At 58.1% G+C, this 14,646-nt stretch overlaps 1 protein-coding gene across 5 annotated transcripts in view; it reads right to left on the bottom strand.

Annotated features, from left to right (window-relative positions):
- The window catches only part of TANGO2 (transport and golgi organization 2 homolog), a 52,031-nt gene extending 44,625 nt beyond the window's left edge, over positions 1-7,406 (bottom strand). The window contains exons 1-2 of one of the 5 annotated variants that reach the window (XM_025400106.1): positions 7,213-7,374; positions 4,801-4,922 (exon numbers count right to left, since the gene is read on the bottom strand). The gene's annotated coding sequence lies outside the window, so the exon portion shown is untranslated. Of the gene's footprint in view, positions 1-2,767; positions 2,933-4,800; positions 4,923-7,212 lie in introns of those variants that run through there. The other 4 variants (XM_025400108.1, XM_025400107.1, XM_025400105.1 and 1 more) reach the window with 4 other exon arrangements.
- Between the last annotated feature and the right edge of the window lie 7,240 nt (positions 7,407-14,646).

Below are 14,646 nucleotides of genomic sequence, written 5' to 3'. Positions count from 1 at the left end.
GTCGCTGTTCCCAGGGCCTGGGCAGAGAAAGTCCTAACGTAGGGAAACCCTCTGGATTGCAAGTCCACTGCAATGCCCTGCTGCCCTCCTATCTCCTCAGCAACACCTCACCAATCTACACTCTCTGGCTATTAAATGGCATTTTTTATTTTTTATTTTTTTGAGATGGAGTTTTGCTCTTGTCGCCTAGGCTGGAGTGTAATGGTGTGATCTCGGCTCACTGCAACCTCCACCTCCCGGGTTCAAGCGATTCTCCTGCCTCAGCCTGCTGAGTCGTTGGGATTACAGGTGCATGCCACCACGCCCGGCTAATTTTTTTGTATTTTTAGTAGAGACAGGGTTTCACCATGTTAGCCAGGATGGTCTTGATCTCCTGGCCTCGTAGTCTGCCCGCCTCGGCCTCCCGAAGTACTGGGATTACAGGCGTGAGCCACCGCGCCCAGCCTATCACAACACATTTTCTACAGTGGTACTCTCTCCTCAGATCTTCACAATGCTTCCGGGGCATTACTTCAGCCTCACACCAGAGGATCACTGTCTCTTCCCAGTTCCAAGGAGCTACACAAACAAGATGCATCGTGAGCAGACAGAAGGCTCTGGACACGGGGTGGACCCATCCTCAGGCCCTCCTGGGAGGAACACTCAGCTTCCTCACAAGCCAGGAACAGGTCAGCCTCGCAGCGGCCCCTGCAGCCTGAGTGGTTAGTGAAAACAAAAAGGGGGCACTCCTACCACGCCCGCAAAGAGGGTGAAGGCAAGCACTTCAAGTTAGCATGGCACTGAAGATCTTGATGGATGCACCCTCAAAGATGCGCTTCCCCTGTCAGCAAGCGCACCAGGGGAGCAGCCGCTGGGAGAAGCAGACCGGCCTTTTTTATTTTTAAGCATGCATAAACTATTTTTGCAATCTAAAAAGGAAGTTGAGAGAAAAAGGGGAAAAAGCTGCAGTGATAACCTCAAAAGGCAGCTCAGGCCTTCTGGGGTGACCTTGTTTTCACAGAGCCCATCCTTATGGTAGGGATAGGCTTGTTTTCAAGATAGCCCAAACCCTATGGTAGGGGCCAACAAAGGCCAGGCTCTGCCATGCTGCTGCCATGTGCTGACTGACACATCACCAAAGGATGGGCCCTGCTTCTCATGCATCTGGAGTATCAATGACAAGCATGGCCCTACTTCGAGAAGTCTTCCCAGCCTCCCTGTCCTGGGCTGTTTCTCTCCAGACCCCTTCTGGGGTCCCTGAGAAGTCCCTCATATATCTGTGGGTGTTTTCAGAAGCAGCACGCTTAGGTGGGCACCAGGGTGCCCTCCAAGTTCACCATCTGGTGCAGAAGCCAGGCACAGGATCAAGTTCCCAAGACACTACATGTGATTACACACACTGCAAAATGTAATCAGAATGACAGCCCACAAGTGAAGACCAAGGAAGCACAAAGGGCTGGCAGCCCAGGCAGAGCTGACAGCTGGTCATCTCAGCTCAGGGAAGGGCTATGGCCACCACACATCACAGCAGGCAGGGGCTTGGTCTGAGGGGCCTGCAGTCTGGGGACATGCAAGTAACACAAAGCTGTGTAGGCGCCCAAGAGAGTGGGGGCACCAGGGCACCCCACCCTGGACCACCAGAGCACTAGGATCCTGCGGGAACAGAGGCTCTGCTGTGTCCATCTAACAACATGGTCACCCTCTCCAGCTGCCCCCAACCCACCCAACAGGACACAAATGCAGGAAAACTCCTAGGAGAGTGGCCCAGGAGTAGTAGAGGCACTGGGAGCGGGCCCTGGATCTGAATGACCTTGGGAACACCATCTGTCCCCTTAGCCTGAGTTTTCCTTGTGTGAGCAGGACTGGATCAATGAATGCTTGCCCCAAAAGGCTGCCCAAAGGCAAATGAGCTAGCGTGAGAAAGCCTTCCAAAGAGCTACTCAGCTACCCCTTATAGCTGCCGTCACATCTGCCTCATGGAAGAAGGCTCTGCCCCCAGAGTGACAGCAAAACAGTGGTTAGGAGGTCTGGAGCCACACGACAGGCCTGGCCAGTGCAGACAGCCCGGGCCAGGACAGGGCATGTGACATTCCTGAAGAGGAAGGGGGCCTGAGGCCCAGGGACTTGTCCAAGGGCAGAAGGTTCACTCTAAAGCTTGTGGCCCAGCAGGAAGCCAAGGGAGCACAGAAGAGGTGCTGGGGGCAGGGAAGGTGGGGGATCTCAGCAAACAGCCCTCTCTGTGCCCACTTCCCTAGAGGAAAACGGGCAAAGCCCAGGCTGCGGTGGGGCAAGGACTGCCCTGAGTGCAGCCCTGCCAGCCCCTACCTCTGATGCCCTGGAGGTGGGGGTGGGGGATCTAACTACCCAAACCTCCCCAGGAAGGCCGCATTCAGGCGCAGGGATGACCCAGCACTTACTATCTACTCACACCCACATTAGCTGTCACCCTGCCGGCCCGCAGCAGGCCGCAGGTAGGGGACAGAGTGACTGGGCTCCAGAGCTGTCCCTGATGCTGGCCAAGGCCGCGCAGCCCACCCACCCTGCAGGGACCACGCAGCTCCCGGCCCTGTCAGTCTCAGCCTCCCCGCAGCGAGTCTGGTTCCCACCTGCCAGTGTCCCTCGCATCCCGTGTCACCGGGGAGTATCAAAAACGCCTTCCAGTAAGGCGCGGGGCATTTTCGTCGGCCGGGATCGACGTGGTAGCCCCTGACCCAGCCGCCTGATTCTATACCATACCTCAGAAAGGGGAAACTGAGGCAGGGCGAGGCGGTGCGGCCAGCCCACCCACCTTCAAGCAGCCTAGCCCGGTCCGCGCACCCAGAGCCCGGTGCCCCCGAGCCCAGGCCGGCCAGACCACGAAAGGAGTCGGCCAGCCCCGGAGCCGCGCACTCACCGCCTCCGCCGCCGCCGACTTCCGGGTGCCGCGCCCGCGCGCCACCGCAGCCAGCCCAGTCCCCGCCCGGCCCCAAGCCGGCGCGTTCACCATTGGGCCGCGCAGCGAGGGGCGGGGCGGCGCGCCGCATGCCGGAGTCCCGTTGGCTGCGCGCGCGCTGTCGCTCGGAGGCTGCAGACTCCTGGCTCCCCGCCCCCGGGGCTGCGCCATGGCTAGGTGCTGCGCGGGCGCCTGAGCGCTTCCCGATCCCGCGGCCTTCGGGTGCTCCGCGACTCCCTGCCTGCGGGGACGCCCTGGGAGGTTGCAGCCGCCCCTCAGCTCATGCCCTCATGGACACCATCTGTCACCTCAGGCGGGGACGCCCTGGGAGGTTGCAGCCGCCCCTCAGCTCATGCCCTCATGGACACCATCTGTCACCTGCCCACCCTGCGGCCTCTCTCGAAAGAGCTACAGGAATGCTCATTTCTGGAACGGCCCCCTCAGACTGCGACCTGGTCTTCCCATCCTGTCCACTCAACCCCGCCTCTGGACCTGACCATCCTCCTCCTGGCCATCCTTTCCTTAACTTTATGGCCTCCAGGTCGGCTCTTTCCTCCTTGATGTCCCTGCCATTCTCAGTATGGACCCCAGACCCTGGACTAGGCATTTGAGCACTATGCCCTGCACACCCATCCCCTCCCCTACTTTCACCCCCCACTGTAGCCTCTGAGCTCACATCCAGGTCCAGGCCCCAGTGAGGAGGGGCTGGCCCAGCTTGACTTGTGCAGGGCGAGCAGGTGGATACTGACTGGGGCCCTCCCAACAGGACAGAGGCATGAGCTGGGACCCCTGCTCCAGTGGCCTCTGGGCTGTGCCTGGGCCTATGTGGCAGAAAGGTGGAGAGTCAAAGCCCAGAGGCCCATGTCCTGCCTCAAAGAGTGAGTACTCAAAAAACTATGACATGGATGACAAGGACATTAGGGATAATGATAATGTGTAAAGCACTCTAAACCCAATGTCTGGGTCAGCAGTTCTTTCACCCCACTTTATAGATGTAAACATGTAAACACTGAGCCTTGGAGGAGTTATGTCATTCAGTTGAAGTCAAAAAAGGTGGCAAGCACGAGAGGCCAGATTAGCTTCAACCTGCGTTGAAGACCTAGGTGCCCTGATGCCCTGCAGAAAACTGGGGCTCAGGGATGGGAAGAACCTGGCTGGTAATCAGCAAAGGCAAGAGTCTAACCTGGACCTACATGCAGGCCTGTTGTGCTCCACACTTTTGCTGTCTTATCTGTGTTTCTCCTGGAATCCAACAGAACCTTTTATAACACGAGTAAACCAAGGACTCCAGATGTCCAGGGACTCATGGCCAGTGGGCCGCAGACCCAGCCAGACATGGTTGTCTCTCCCACCATCCAGCAGTGGGATCGTGTAGGGCTGGTACCAGTGATTTCCCTCTGAGCAGCCAAACCTATGCAATCTATAGGGCCAAGAGGTGGTGATGGTGGACAAGTGGGATCTGGGGCTTGGGGGTGATGGACTCTGCCCTGGGGTTCATGGCAGCAGCTGCAGAGTGGGCTGCCCCAAAGCACCAGACCATGCACCTCAAAGCTGGACATGAGATGACTAAGGTTTCCCTTTGCCCACAAAGAGGGATGCAGTAACATGTCAGATGGTGGTTTGCATCCTGTTCTGTCACAGCTTGTGGCCTTGGGCCAACCCCACCCCCAGCCATACTTTTCCCAGCTAGACAGGGCTAGAGAAGACACTCTGATGTTCTTTGTTACCACTGACACTCCAGTCTGGATGACATATGATGCCAGGAAACAGGTGACAGCAGATGAGATGGGTCTAGGGTGGGCACCTAAGCCCTGGAAGCTTGGGGCTGCAACAGGCTCACTGGCATCCAACCTCTAATTGCACATAAACTTAGATAGGAAGCTCACTACCTCCTGTGGCCACTCTTTTGGTTTCAACAGCTCCAACTGTTGAAAAGTTCTTCTTGACACCCAGCCGAAAGCATTTTCTCTCTGTGGCTTTCCCTGTGGGCCCCACAGCTGTCCCTATGGAGCTACGTGACAGGATGAGAGAGGGAGGACACTGGGCTACTGGTCCCTGTGGTCTCCCTTGCTGTGTTTTTCTTTCTTTTCTTTCTTTTTTTTTTTTTTTTGATATGGAGTCTTGCTCTGTCTTCTAGGCTGCAGTGCAGTGGTTCAGTCTCAGCTCACTGCAACCTCCACCTCCCAGGTTGAAGCGATCTCCTGCCTCAGCCTCCCAAGTAGCTGGGACTATGGGTGTCTACCACCATGCCCAACTACCTTTTTTTGTATTCTTTTAGTAGAGATGGGGTTTTGCTATGTTGGCCAGGCTGGTCTCAAACTCCTGACCTCTGGTGATTCGCCTGCCTTGGCCTCCCAAAGTGCTGGGATTACAGGCATGAGCCACTGCGCCCAGCCTCCCCTGCTGTGTTTCTAGCTGCAGCCTAATGGGCCGACTGCTGGACAGCAGTCCTTAGTCCTGTTTGAATTGGTGCTGCCCCCACATCCTCTGACCTCAGCTAGTGATCCTGCCTGCCAAGGGCAGACAGGTCTCTGCAACTCTATGGGTGGTAGGGGTGGTGAAGTGGGGAGAAGTAGTTTCACTTGCACAGATGTTGGTGTATGGTTGTCTCTTTTGTGCTCTTTCAACAGAGGTCTGTCCAGTCCTTGCAAGTCTGGGGAGGGGGTGGTACAGGACTATGAGGTCACTGTGAGAAGAGGGGCTCCAGCAGAACCAGGGTCCAATGGCCTTGGAGAGATGGCTGGGGACAGCTGGACTCATTACGTCTACTCCTTTTTTTTTTTTTTTTTTTTTTTTTTTTTGAGACAGAGTCTCGCTTAGTCGCCCAGGCTGGAGTGCAGTGGTGCGATCTCGGCTCACTGCAAGCTCCGCCTCCCGGGTTGACGCCATTCTCCTGCCTCAGCCTCCCCAGTAGCTGGGACTACAGGCGCCCGCCGCCTCGCCCGGCTAATTTTTTGCATTTTTAGTAGAGACGGGGTTTCACCGTGTTAGCCAGGATGGTCTCGATCTCCTGACCTCGTGATCCACCCGCCTCGGCCTCCCAAAGTGCTGGGATTACAGGCGTGAGCCACCGCGCCCGGCCACGTCTACTCCTAAATGGAGGAAACGACCCCTCAGCTACACAGCACCTGAGCCAGAATGTCACCATGGTGCTGCTCCACAGGATGACAGCTACCTGGCTTGTGAGGGCCCCTATTCTAGGGACAGATATTTCATTCTGCCCTCCCAGAGCAGCAAGCAACAACCCTATGCCAGGAGGCCAATTGGCACATGAAGTGCCAGCTCCAATCGATTGATAGTAGCTGCCTGGCTCTGAAAGGTAGCTGGGATCGATTCACCATGCTGCCAGCACACAGATGGACCCAGCGGTGGCCCCAGCAGTGAGTCCTTGCCTTGGGCCATTTCATTTTCTTTGTCCTGGCCAAGGAATGATTGGGTGAACACACGGGACTCCCAATATGGGTGGAAAAGACAAGAGTGTCTGGTCACACCCCTCCACCACCCATGAGCATGGTTGTGGGCAGTTTGGTTCCCCAGGTGGCCTTGGGGAATGCAATGAGCTGAGGAACTGGTCATGTCCAGGTGCATCCAGGGCAGGAAAGGCTGACAGCATGCATGAGCCAGGGTCACTGGCCAAGAAGTCATCTCAGGACCTCCCCCTAGAAAAGCCCACTGGGCAGCATTCCTGCTGGTTCCCCCCACACCACAAGGTTACGCGGAGCTGGCGGAGAGTCATGCTCCCACTCATGTCAGGTACTCTCAATCTGGAGAGGAAATGCAACCATGCCAATCTCAACAGGCAGCGAAGCCGCGTTTCTTTCTGACTCCAGGTAAGGTGGAGAAAATGGGACAGCAGTACGGGGGCATAAACGCACAACTCCACTTCCCCAGACGGAGAGCTGTGGGGCTGTGAGGATGCCAGGAGGAGGTAATAAGGGCGGCCCCATGGGGGACCTGAAAGGTGGGACAAGCCTAAGAGGTCTCCACATCCAGGCCTGGTGGGCCCCTGGTTTACCGAAGGGGTCCCTTCCTGCTCTCGGAAATACGGCAGCCTACCTCCACCGCCGCCCCGCTCCGGGGGCCCAGGGGCGGTGAGGGTGAGAGAGTCCCCAGGCCCCAGGGTCAGACGACTGTGTTCAAGCAAGTCAGAACCTCTCTGAGGCTGTTTCCCAACTGTAAAATGGGGATAGTGGCAGAACTCTCCCTCGCGGTTTGCGTGAGGAATACAATTCGATGTCGACAGGAAGGCGCGGCGCGCACCGCGCAGCGCACAGCGAGTAGCAGGCGCTGAAGAAGGATACCTGTGAACTGGGGGTGGTAATGGAGGCTACGCGGCCGGAATCCGGGGAAGGGGCGCCGGCTCTACCAGTCCCTGCTCGGGGCTGGATGGTCGGGGGATGTTCTCGTAACTCGGCTGGGAGGAAGCGGCCCCGCTTACCCGGCCACTACCACCGCAGAGGTTCGGGCAGGTGCCGGGGCCTCGGCCCCTCCGCGAGGGGGCCGGTCAGACGCCGGGACTGACATCCCGAAGGCCCAATGGAAAGCCGTCATCTCCACGCACCCGTCCAATCGGCGCCGGTTGCCGTGCCGCGCCGGGTCTCTCGACCAATGGGAAAATTTGCGGTCAGATGGGGCGGGCGGAGTTTCGCGTCGCCGGCCCGGTCCGCTTTGCACACGGGCCGCGTGAGGGCGAGAGGGCTGGCCCGGGGTCTCGGGTTGCTTGCTGGGTCCGGAGGGAGAGGGGGCGGCCCCCGCACGGGCCCGAGTTGCGGCCCAGTGGACGGCGACCCGCGCTGCGCCCCGCCCTGGGAACGCCGCTCCCCGCGCGCCGAGGGACCCGGGGACGCCCTTCTGGGGTCCGGGGCCGCGCTGCGGAGCCGCCCACGCTGCGCAGCCACCCACGCTGCGCTCCGGGTAAGCTTGAGCCAGTGGGCGGGGTGCGGGACCTGGGGCTGGGGCCGCGGGTCTGAGCCGGGACTGGGGGCGGGGCTGCAGATCTGGGACGCGTTCCGGGCAGCGGTCCGGACTGGGTCTTGTGCCCGGAGTCGAGATTAGGGCGAGGGTCTGGGCCGGGCTTGGGAGCCAATCTCCGCCCCACCCGCGTCTTGTCCGTGCGCTCTGCGGCGCCGGAGACCTCGGGCCAGGGGAGGGGGCGGGTCCCTTTGTGCGCGGTCTCCGAGCCCTACTCTACCCGGCCGGGCGCCTTGCATCGAGCTCTCCAGCTGAGCGTGGCCCGACCCCGCAGCCGTGTCCGCCCCGCGCGACGCTTGGCGCCTAGCTGCCGGGGCCCTGCGGCCACGGAAACTTTCCAACGGCCCGAGGGGCGGCAGGCCGGGAACTTTCCTGGGGCAGCGCGCCGCCGGGAAGCGCAGGGGCACCGACGGCCCGGAGGGATATCCCCGCGCCGCGCTGCTCCTGCCGCCTTGGGGATGAGCGAGGGCACGCCACCTGGATTCCCGGCCTGGGTCTCCCTCCCCACGTCGCCCTGCGCCCCCTCGGGGCCCGTGCAGAGCACGTCTTCTGCACTCTGAGGGAGCCTCTGCTCGGTTTGCTGGGGAGTCGCCCTGGGCAGATGGCGTGAGATCTCCAGCCTATTTTAATTTTTAAATAATTAAATATTGGCTGCTTATAAAATTTCACCGTTTGTTAGCTATGTGTAACGTAGCATACTTAAAATGGAACCAAAGGACTTCAGCTCCCTTTCCCTACACCCAGGCATATTTAGAAATAAGGAAAATAAAGGTGCCCTATGGGTGTTTTTTAAAGTAGGCTCTTAATGCTGCTGTCTAATAACCTCAGGTAGGTACCCACGCCGCTGTGGGGGAAGCCTCCTCTATGGTATGGGCCAGCGGGGTGCAGTGGGAGCCTCCACCTCTCCTGACCTTAGCTTCTCTAGGGTAGCTGCCTTTACTTCTTACTACTTCCTTACTACTGCCTTATCTGCCTTTGCTCTGGGATCCAGGCTGTGGTTAGAGGTCTGGTCCAAACAGGGCGGGTGTTACCTGTCTTGTACTCACTGTATTGGAGCTGAGATGGTGCTGAATGCAGGGGCCAGTCAGCGCTCTCTTGCCCAGTGTGCCATGCCAGTGGCCAGTCAGTTCCTGAGCAGGTGATCCAGGCCTTAGGTCAGGCCACAGTGTGAACCACAGCGTGTCTGGGAAGGCATTTCCCCCAGTCTTGCCCCATCCTATCCACAATGTCTGCTCCCAATTGTCTCCTGACCCCACCCTACCCCCATTCTGGGGTCCACCAGGGCCCAGCAGAGGACTGGGCACAGAACATTCGCTAAGGGACTCAAGTCCCAGCTGAGAGGGTAGTTGAGCACAGCCAAGCCAGCCCCTGCCCAGCTCTTGGCTGAGCTGCCCTGTCAGACTTTTCTGCATAAACACAAGAACCTCCTGACCAAGGTCCCTCCTGGGAGAACAAGGTCTGACCCTCAGTCCTGCTAAATTTGAGCCTCCCCACCCACCACATCTGGGCTGCTTGGCTCCCGTGTTTGCTCTGGCACCCCTTCCAGAGGTGGCCCTGCAGTGTCCTCCCAGCCCCAGGGGCCCTCTGCATCTCTGTGGCTCTGTGAGGGTAGGGTAGCACCCCTCCTCCTGTTTGTGCTACTAGGGATTCAGAGTGAGTTCACTGTGCTCTGTCACCCCAGGAGTCTGGCCTGGGGGAGCATGAGGCTGTCCGGAGTGAGTACAGGAGGAGCAGGAGCAGCAGGATCCCCAGTCTCTGGGAGGAGCAGGGAGCTCTGCGCATGGATGCCAGGCACCACCCTCTGTCTAGCCCATCTGTCATGTTCCCCACCTGGCCCTGGCAGAGGGAGTGACAGGGTTGAATTGGGATAGGGAGTCAGGGCCCACTCTGTAGATGGGGCCAGGAATGGAGGGTGGGAGTCTAGGGACAGCACTGTAGAGCACCAGGTGGGCCCTGGGGGTCCTGGGGACTTCCCTGATGGTGGCTTAGTCGTGGGGAGGTGTCTGTTCTTTTGCCACTAGCTTCAATTAAGACCAGGATGAGGCCGGTCATGGTGGCTCACGCCTGTAATCCCAACACTTTGGGAGGCCAAGGCAGGCGGATCACCTGAGGTCAAGAGTTAGACACGAGCCTGGCCAACATGGCAAAACCCTGTCTCTACTAAAAATACAAAAATTAGCCGGGCATGGTGGCATGTGCCTGTAGTCCCAGCTACTTGGGAGGCTGATACAGAATTGCTTGAACCAGGGAGGTGAGGGTTACAGTGAGCCGAGATCACACCACTCTTCTCCAGTCTGAGTGATAGAGCGAGACTCTGTCTCAAAATAAAAACAAAAACAAAAACAAAGCAAAACCAAAAAAACCAGGATGGACTGGTCACGGTGGCTCACGCCTATAATCCCAACACTTTGGGAGGCCAAGGCAGGCAGACAGATCACATGAGGTCAGGAGTTTGAGACCAGCCTGGCCAATATGGTGAAACCCGGTTTCTACTAAAAATACAAAAAAATTAGCTGGGCCTGGTGGCACACGCCTGTAATCCCAGCTGCTGGGGACACTGAGGCAGGAGGGTTGCCTGAACCCGGGAGGCAGAGGTTGCAGTGAGCCAAGATCGTACCATCGCACTCCAGCGGTGTACGGGCGATGGGTGACAGGGCGAGACTTCGTCTCAAAAAAAAAAAAGCCAGAAAAGGCCGGGCGCAGTGGCTCAGGCCTGTAATCCCAGCACTTTGGGAGGCCGAGATGGGCGGATCACGAGGTCAGGAGATCGAGACCATCCTGGCTAACACATGAAACCCTGTCTCTACTAAAAAAATACAAAAATTAGCCGGGAGCGGTGGTGGGCACCTGTAGTCCCAGCTACTCAGGAGGCTGAGGCAGGAGAATGGGGTGAACCCGGGAGGCGGAGCTTGCAGTGAGCTGAGATCCGGCTACTGCACTCCAGCCTGGGGGACAGAGGGAGACTCCGTCCCAAAAAAAAAAAAAAAAAAAAAAAGCCAGAAAAAAACAAGATGAAGTCTTGGGTTACTCTGAGGAGACACGGTATCAAGGATCCCTTAGTAGGCTTTCCTGGCTCAGGGGCTTCACATCTTGGCCTATTTCAGGTCAGGAAGATGACTCAGAGCTGGTGGATGCCTGGAGCCACAGATTTCACCCCACCCCATAACCAGTTAGGCCCAGGCCCTTCCCACTGCCCCTGCTGATTGAGGGACTGCCGTCTCTTGCAAAGCAATAGGAAGCCGAGTGTGGCCACCAGAGGGCAGCTGGGACCACCATGGCAGGCAAGACTGGCTCCACCCAGCTTCCTGCAGCAGACCAGGACCCTTCCCCAGACTACTGGCTTGGATGACCAGAGCTCGGCCTCTGAGCTGCCTGTGGAGGGCCTGGAGTTGGAGAGGAGCCAAACAAGTCTCCTCTGTGCCCCTTACATGTTTAGTGCAGGCAGAAGGAGGTCTGAAGGCCAGGTGGTGGGTGACCACACACAGGCTCAGTGGGGATAGTGCAAGACTAGCCCTGTGCCTATGTAGCCCCAAAAGTGCAGCGTCCTTCAAGTGTGTGCCCAGGGGCCTCCCAGGCCTTCCCAGGTGTGGGCTGTGTTTCAATGTCCACAGTAGAAGTGGGCGTGTTCTCACTATGTGCCCAGAGTGGCAGCAGGCCTAGGAGAACACTGGGTTTTGCTGTAGGAGACACCATTGTCATTGAGCAGCAAGGACCTTCCCTGTCCAGTGGCCACGGGGCACTCCACGCATCTGCCTGCGTTGGCTGTTACCAGGGCATGTTCTCAGCTACCTGCAGTCAGTGTCACCTCCCGCTCACAGAGCAGGAAGTGAGGAGACTTGGGGAGGGGGTGGCCTGATGAGACCACATTTCAGAGAGTGCAGAATGAGCTCACCTGGGCTCCTCACTGCCTACCCAGCCCGGGCTGCATCCTCCATCCCAGTTCTGGGCCCAGTGTGTACCCATGGGAGCTGCCCCGTGCTGTCAGCCATCCAAGGGGCTGTAGCTTGCTAATCTGGCTATGTGGCCTGGGCCAGGCTCATGCTCCAGTATGAGACCTCTCAGCCCTTTGGTTGGATCATGGATACCGTGCTGGAACCACAGGCCTTCCTAGGGCATCAGTGGGGTGTAGCCAGGGGCTGGCAGAGCCCCGTGGCCAGCCACTGGGTCTGGAGAGTTTGGTGGGGGGGCCCATGCCAGGCCATCCTCACTGGGGGAAAGGGCCCAATAAAGGGTGTAATCGTCCCCCGGCCTTGAGGCGGCTGGTAGTGGGTCCTTGGCCAGGCAGGTGACCTCAGAGCCTGCAGAGCAGCCTTGAAGTGGTACTCGGGGGGCTCCCCAAGGTGAGCACCGCCCTACCTTTCCATATGATCCCATCACTAGTTCTGCCTTCACATCACTGTCCTGCCTGTCATCCCTCTATCTGTCCTTTGCGCAGAGCTCCCTTAGGTTGGCCACAGATGCTCTGCTCTGCCCCTGCCTGTACGATGCTGCTGTGGCTAGTGTACCCTTAGGAAGGAGACCTGCAGCTCTGGCTGCTCCTACCATCCAGCCTCCTGTGGTGCTGCTGTTCTCTGCTCCCACCCATCTCTTTGGGGAAGCCCTCTCCAGTGCCTCACTTGAACCCCTTCCCAAGGTCTCCTATTGGCTCTCCCATATGGTTGCAGGTTCTTGGCCTGGCTGGACCCCATGAGGCGGGAGGCCCATGAGGAAAGAGCCGTGTTCTTCTTTGGCCATACTTCCCCATCTGGGTGGGGGACTTTGGGAGGCCCTGGGGGCAGGAAGACCTGAGTTAAATCCTGGCCCAGCCACTGTCTGGCCTGGACCCAGTTTCTCCATGTGTAAAATGGGGTGTGTAGCCAACCTGAGGCACCTGGTGGTGTCCATGAGATGATGGCTCGCAGCCAGTGTGTCGTGAGTCTGTGGCACATGGTGACTCCTCGGGAGAGGCTGGTGCTTATCAGGGCTGATTTTAAAAAGTCACATGGTTCTCTGTGGTTCAAAACCTATGTGAACACTTAAGCTAAAAGCAGAGGTTTCCTAGCAATGTCACACTCAGAGCAAAAGCTGGTTCCTAAGCCTCAGACCTTGGAGTAGGAGCAGCATCTCTTCTTGGGGACGCAGTGCTGGTGGGTGGGCTCCCAGCCGGGCCTGCCCCTCTCAGGCACCCACACACACTCATATTCATATGCACGCACATGCATATGCACATGTGCCTGGCTTGGTCCCTGGTTCTTCCCTGCCTCAGGCCCCATGTCCCACCCCCCATGATCCCACCCTGAGGCGTAGCCTGTTGCCCACCCTCACTTGGACCCCTTCCCATGATGAAGAGGCTGTTGGGAGACAGGGAGACACACCGTGGGGGCGCCAGAATGGACCATGACCACAAAGGACTATTGGGCAGAGCCTCAGAACCGTCTAGAAAACACCATAGTGCTGGGGGAGAGAGCTCTCATTACCCATGTTCCCCAGAGACGGCCTCCCGTCCGAGGCCCAGCCCTTCCCTGTCTGTCTGCGGTGTCTTGTTTTTCATTTTTACGACATGAACATTCTGGCAACATCCCCAGGCCTAGATATAACGAGAGGGAATGTGTCCCTCGGGCCATTGGCTGAGACAGGAAACCGCAGGGTCCTTCCCTGAGGAAGGCTGAAGGCTGTGTGAGCACAGGCACCCCCTTGTCTCCTGCTCCAGCCCATAAGCCTGAGCACCACAGGCTTGAGTGCCAGGTCCCCCCATCCCAGACAAATGGTCATTCACACCTGGCTGGGACCAAATGGTCATTCATACCTGGCCTCAGCTCCAGGGCCAGGAACCTGCCTGCTTCCCAGCCTTCCCTGTCCTGGTGACTGTTGGGGGCAGCTGCCTGCCTCTGAGGGCCCAGGATCTGTGTTGGCCTCAGGGAACCTCAGGAGAGGCACATGGCCTGGCCTACAAGGCAGGAGCAGACTCCAGGGAGGTAGAGCAGGTGCCTTGTGGGGTTATGAGCACCTGCATGGGCCAGCAGGACCCGAGCCTGGCCACCCTAGGGTGGGAGTCCTCCTGCTGTGCTGTGTGTGATGGGGAAGACATCATTATCCGTCCACATCTCTGAAGGATCACATTCCTGAAGGATGGTCAACAGCATTAGAAATGCTGACAAGGGGCCGGGCGCGGTGGCTCAAGCTTGTAATCCCAGCACTTTGGGAGGCCGAGACGGGCGGATCACGAGGTCAAGAGATCGAGACCATCCTGGCTAACATGGTGAAACACCGTCTCTACTAAAGAATAAAAAAACTAAACTAGCCGGGCGAGGTGGCGGGCGCCTGTAGTCCCAGCTACTCGGGAGGCTGAGGCAGGAGAATGGCGTAAACCCGGGAGGCGGAGCTTGCAGTGAGCTGAGATCCGGCCACTGCACTCCAGCCTGGGTGACAGAGCGAGACTCCGTCTCAAAAAAAAAAAAAAAAAAAAAAACAAAAAAAAAAAAAAAAAAAAAAAAAAAAAAGAAGAAAAGGGGGTCCCTGGCCAGGCATGGTGGCTCACGTCTGTAATCCCAGCACTTGGGAGGTCAAGGCAGGTGGATTGCTTGAGTTCAGGAGCTATAGACCAGTCTGGGCAACCTCGGGAGACTCTGTCTCTATAAAAATTACAAAAAATTAGCTGGGCCTGGTGGTGCACACCTGTAGTCCCAGCTACTCGGGAGGTTGAGGCAGGAGAATGGTGTGAACCCGGGAGGCGGAAGTTGCAGGGAGCCGCGATCGCGCCACTGCAGTCCAGCCTGGGTGACAGA

This window comes from Theropithecus gelada, chromosome 10 (genome assembly GCF_003255815.1).
Source record: "Theropithecus gelada isolate Dixy chromosome 10, Tgel_1.0, whole genome shotgun sequence".
In the NCBI taxonomy this organism is placed as follows: Eukaryota; Metazoa; Chordata; class Mammalia; order Primates; family Cercopithecidae; genus Theropithecus; species Theropithecus gelada.
Note: the sequence above shows the minus strand (reverse complement) of the source record. Positions and strands in the feature narration are given on the sequence as shown.